We start from the raw sequence: 6,000 nt of genomic DNA on the forward strand, positions 1-6,000 counted from the left end.
TTCTGGATTGGACATTAACTTGAATTGACTCAGTGTGTGTTTACATAAACAACCTCTCTCTCCTCCCTCCACCCTACCCCCTCAATCTATGGATGTACTATATATTGTCTCAGGCCAACATGACATCATCCTATGTTTGGCTGTGAATTCAAAGGATGTTCAGTCTGGTAGCTGGCTGGTCTGATCAAATATTCCTAAACCCATTATTGCTCCTACAATGGCCCTGTTAAAAGCAACTTTCCATTTTGTGCCTGCAGTTTTGTAAGTGCAAGTGTAATCAATATCACTTAGATGTCAAATTGTTTGGTTGCAAATAACTTTGGTGATACCTTCGAATTTGCAGGCACAAAATGGGGAGCTGAATAAAAGTTCCTTTCAAAATCAGGTCCATACAGTATATTGCCTCACAAACAAGTGGATCTAACTGCCCTTGGATATTGTCACTTAACTATAGGCTTGTTCCAGTTTTAAAGCGATCCTGTGGGAAAGGAAACGCCACATGGTTATTTCAGTAGTTAGTTGTTTTAGATTTCTATGCTTTTAAGTAAATATACATGGTACCCTGGGGATTCCTTTATTTGGATTTTCAAAGGAGCCAGGCACTCAGTTCCCATAGAAATGAAGTGGCACATCAGAGCCTAATTTCCTTGGGCACCTTTGCAGATTCCCAGCCTAGAAGTGTGTCCTGTTCACATTGAAACTAACATAGAACTTGTCATCTCCACTTCACAGTTAAGAACTAGAATTGTTCATGGGACACATGATGATATGGATAGAGGTTCCCATCTGATGATATACATTGACCCCACCGCATCCCCAAAATTTGTTTTCTCTTCAGGAGCACAAACACTGTTTTCTTTTTCCTATAATGTCAGGAGGAAAAAAGCCTTTCTTATCGATTTGTTGCTACCTAAAGCAGTAACCAAGAATTTGGCATCTCTGATCAGACATTTAATTAATGTAATAAAACACTATGCACCACTAAAGTGGCTTTCTTTAAAATGTCAGCTCATTAAGTTAGAAGACTAGCAATGAAGTGATATTGTTTTCATTCCTGTGTCCAGAAATAGACTTACTACAAGGATTAGCTAGTTATCTTCTTTTAAAGACCATTCAAAATAAGGATGTGTTTAGATGACTTTACAGTCCATTCTCAAAGGGCCTGTTAGGAAGAGTTTCAATAAAGTAAAGCCTGGGGTGAGAGAATGTGTTCAAGAGCACTCTTTTTAACAAATGCATTTATATTTACCATTGTATGTGCGTCTTATCTGCTGAGGGTCATATTCTGTTCTCATTTACCTCAAGGGCTATACCATTGAGCTAAAGGGCATTGCACAGGGTGTAAATCACAGGACTAGAAGGTTCACCCCCACAAAAACTATTTTACTTTCCAGGGGTGAAACTCACCCTTTTTGTGGGAAATGGAGATAGGAACCCCTTGCAGTGACCATTTCAGGTTATGGGCTGGGATAGTGACCAGTGCCTTTGTTCTTTTCAGCGTGAGGGCTGCTGAATCCACATAGTTCAGTCAACCCCTTCTTCTGATCTGCCACCAATACACTCCTCTGTGCCAGTTTATTTGGCATCAGTAGGAGCCCACCATGCAGCATCCACTCAGCCTGCCTACCCACTCCGTGCAGGGCTACTGCAGGAAGTGGGGAATCACCAGCTCAGAGGGCTTTGTACTACCCTTTCAAGGGGATACGAATGCCACGCTTACAGAGTTTCGATGTGCCTAATCTTGTATGTGTAGCTTTGTAATGGGGTTCACTCACCGCTAGGGTGCCTCCTCCTGGCCGTTCAGGTGATTAGCTCCATCCACATCCGACGCCCCATTGTTTGCTCTCACCGTGGCCCCTCCTACTCTCTGGGACTCAGCATGCTCCCTCTGCATGACTTGGCCCAGGTCACTATACGTTTCCCCTTCCAGAATACCAAAGTCTCTCCAGATCAACTGTCCAGTTGCCTTCCCAAGCCATCCTTTAATTCAAGACGATGCTACTTTCCTCAGTGAGCAGGTAGGGGACCCAGGCCTGCCCATTGCTCCAGATTCCTGCACAGGGACTCTGTTCAGCAAGACCTCATTCCTATTTCCCTGCTCTTCTTCCTACTTTTCTCCCCTCGCTCTGCCGCCTACCTCACATTATCAGTAGAGCTCCCTCTGATATTTCACCCCTTTCAGTTTCTTGCCAATCTATAGTCCAAACACACTTTCCTCCTCGCAGGGAGTGACTGTAGACTACTTCTCCTACAACCCATTCTGGTCTCAGCTTGCTGGCTTTGTATCAGACCAGCCTATACCTGCTCAGCTGAAATTCATCCTCTATTAGGGATTGCCTGGCCAGCCTAATTCTCTCCCAGGTGCAGTCTACTAGGTTAATTAGCCCCTTCCCAGCTACCTTAACTCTCCCAGGTGATGTGTGGAATGAACACTCCATCACAAGCTTATACATACAGCTTTGCAATGCACCTTAATGCCAACTTTCAACTGGGTGATTCCCGAGCATATTCATCCATTTGTGCCAGACTGTGGTGGCTTTGTGGTATATGCAAATGCCCACTGGAAACCAGAGTGGGACCAACACATTTATGTCACTAATGGTCAAGCTACTATGTTACTGAATCTATTGCCGCCATTTCTTATAACCAGTGATCTGTCTCATCATGAAAAATATTCATTAATGTCATTCCCAAGTGTTTCTAGCTATCAATATTAGATGGGAGATTTGAAACAAGGGTTCTTCTATAATCTCTATCACTTCCCTTGGGATCCATTGTAATAAAAACAATCAGGCTAACAATTTTTTTTGCATTCAGGTGCGTTCTCCATTGTGTAGCCAAATGTTTCCAAAAGTGAATCTGCTCACATACAATAATGTGTAAGGAGTGGGGAACAAGTGAGGACAAATGTGAAAAAACACGAATAGTTTCTTTCCCCCCCCCTCCCTTTCATCCTATTTGATGGTGGCTGTAGAGCTGAGTCTACTTCCTATTCTAAAATCTCCATTACTTAGAAATACTACACATTGCATTTTGACTGTCAGGCTAACTAATGTCTGATTGCTATTACTACCAGCTGCTCGTGAGATCTCTGATTAACAAGCCTAAGAAAGTCAAAGAATGGGGAACAAAACTGCGAATTATGCAGAACTATAGGGTCTAGCCGAACGATAGTACCAGCACACTCTGCAGTGCTATAAAGCATGTAGCCTGCCTGAAATTGAACATCCAAAGTACAAATGAACTCCACAGATTTGAGTGAGAACAGTGTTCACTATTTGCAATGGAATTAAGACTGTATAAAGGGATGGTTATGTTGGGTCTGGGGAACTTTTTCATATACTGTGCTGGCTCAGAAGATTATTGTGAGACTGCATGACACTATCAATACTTCCCAGAAATAACTGCAATGTATTTCCTGTAACCAGAACAAACAAGGCCCTACAGAACTAACAAGAGGATCTGCCAAAGAGGATGCACCTATTGAAATGGGGAAAGAAATCTGTTGGCCTAGTCCGGGGGTTGCTCTCCCTGCTCTCTCACTGGAGAGAATACAGCTCTCAGTACTTTCTACCATGGGCCCAGGGCAGTACTGAAAATGTTCACAAGAACTATCCAGTCCATGCAGTAGTTGACAGGTTGTCCTATCATCAGCTTTGCCAAAAAGTAGCAAAGACAAGGCAGCTATGTTGCATTCTGATGCACCCCAAACAGTAGCCCCGAACACCAGGAAATCAAAGCAAGACACACAGGTAGGTGGTCAATCAAAACATGTAATAACCCTAAACCAGTTAAGTCAGCAACAGTCCAAATGGCAGGTATGTAGCAGCAGGCTCAGCGTAACTGCACACACGCAACGCTATGTGTACATACACACATGTGCGCACACTCGCACACACAGAACAGGAAATGGAACACTGAATTCAGGGAGCGGGAACCAGGAAACAAACAGAAACAAGGAGCAGGAAGCAATAAGCAGGAAGGCAACACAGACCGGTCATCAGCATCAGTACTGAGAATGGTCATATGAACAATGCGACCCGTACCATAGCCGACAGATTGCCCTATCACTGGCTGTTATCACATGCCAAGAAGTAGCACAGGCAGCTGGTAGGCCCTGCCTAATGATGAAATAATAGTGTTTACCCCCCCAAAAAAGTATGGAAAGCACTGGAAGAGTTACACTGGGGCAGGGAAGCAAACAGGCAATGGCTGAATGCAGCCGCGTATGTAGAGAGGAGGCAGCAGCACCATTAGAACAGTTTCAAGTCAGAGCAACTATCTGTGAGAGCTGTGCAGCTCATGTATCAAATAAAATGTGGCCACCTCTGTCCTAGTCTTTGTAGGGAACTTTAAAAGGATCAAAATAGTTCACTAGGTAGTTCTTTGTGAGTGCTGAACTCTAAATACAACATAGCAACCTTGCATAGTATCATGCTTCTGCATCTTCTGCTCTTACACACTGGTACAGCAAGCAGATAGGAGGAAGGAGGCAGAAGGAAGGTAAACAGACCTACATACAATATTGTATTGCTTTGGCAAGAATGGCTCATTCTTGTAACTGCTATACAGAGCAAGGTGTTCTCCATCTGTGTATCTCAGATTGTTTCAGTGCCGCTTGATGTAAGCTTTCCTTGAATTTATATAATTCACATGGTGTTCTCTCCAGGGTTCCTCGGACCTGGAAAAGTGATTGTGTTATTCGTAACGTGTTGTGCACATTTTCTTTTTTGTACTTAAAACTTTGATTAAAAATACTCATAGAAATGTATATTGATCTTGACTTTGGGTTTGTTTGGGTTTTTATGTTTTAAACTATGTGATTTTCAAGCCACAATTACGCTAGTTCTGTTGAAGCTAATAAACCTGAAACACTCCAGACATCAAACTCTTGATTCAATAGTCTTGCACAGAGTAGAAGAAACAGAGGAAAGAATTTAGCTAAGAAGGAAATTGTACCAAACATAATTTTCCTACCAAGCTAATTCTCACTATCAAAAACTAATATGTAGCAAATAGAAGATAAGTATATTTTGTATGTATAATAAAAACACAAAAGAAGGTGTCAAAAATAGATTCTGATGACTTGTATCAACAGCATATTAATTCAGAATTTCAGCCCAGGTCCTTCAAAACCTTATTAGTAAAGTTAAATACACATATATGAGTAGCACTTAGGAGCATAACATTACACATATATAAATGCTTGCAAGTTTGGGACCTTACAGCTCATCACTACATTCCAAAATCACTTCCTGGAGCCTAATTATTGCCCACACCAGACATCAGGCACAACAAACTATGAGTTCAAGGTGGGTGGAGAAGCCTTGACTCTGCCCAAAATTTATGTAGGCTTAAAACTACTACTTTTTTTGGTTCATAATTACTTTTGCTTTTAATAAACAAAATTAAATGCATCACAGAGACTTGGCATTGATTTTGAGCTAGCTCTTTGGGACATGTTATGAGTTCATAGGATCCTTGCAGGTCTTCCTACTGAGATGTTTACACCTCCATTCTCAGTGGGCCTTACTCTGTGTGCAGATGATTAACACAATAAACACCACCACTGAGGCGTCAATCCACGTCTTATTGACATTAACATAATATGTTAATAAGGAGGCGACCTTTTGAACTGTGGGGCAATATTCATTGCTGGCATAGACTGCAGGGGATTTATTACAATAAAATCAATTCTGCCTAGACAGGTGTGACTCCCATTAAAGCTAATGGTAGCTGATTTACCAAAGCAGAATTTTGCAATGGGAATTGTGCCTATGTATCTAAAAGTAGTACTATATGTAGTATAGTTGTAGCTGGGGCTGGTCCCAAGATATTAGAGAGACCAGTGGCGGTGACGTAATATCTTTTATTGGACCAACTTCTGTTGGTCAGAGACACAAGTTTTCGAGCTGTGTGTGGCTTGAAAGCTTGTCTCTCTATCACCAACAGAAGTGGTTCCAATAGTACTATATAGTATATACTCCCTTAAGTACAGTA

The sequence above is a fragment of the Emys orbicularis genome, chromosome 7 (genome assembly GCF_028017835.1).
Source record: "Emys orbicularis isolate rEmyOrb1 chromosome 7, rEmyOrb1.hap1, whole genome shotgun sequence".
Taxonomy (NCBI): domain Eukaryota; kingdom Metazoa; phylum Chordata; order Testudines; family Emydidae; genus Emys; species Emys orbicularis.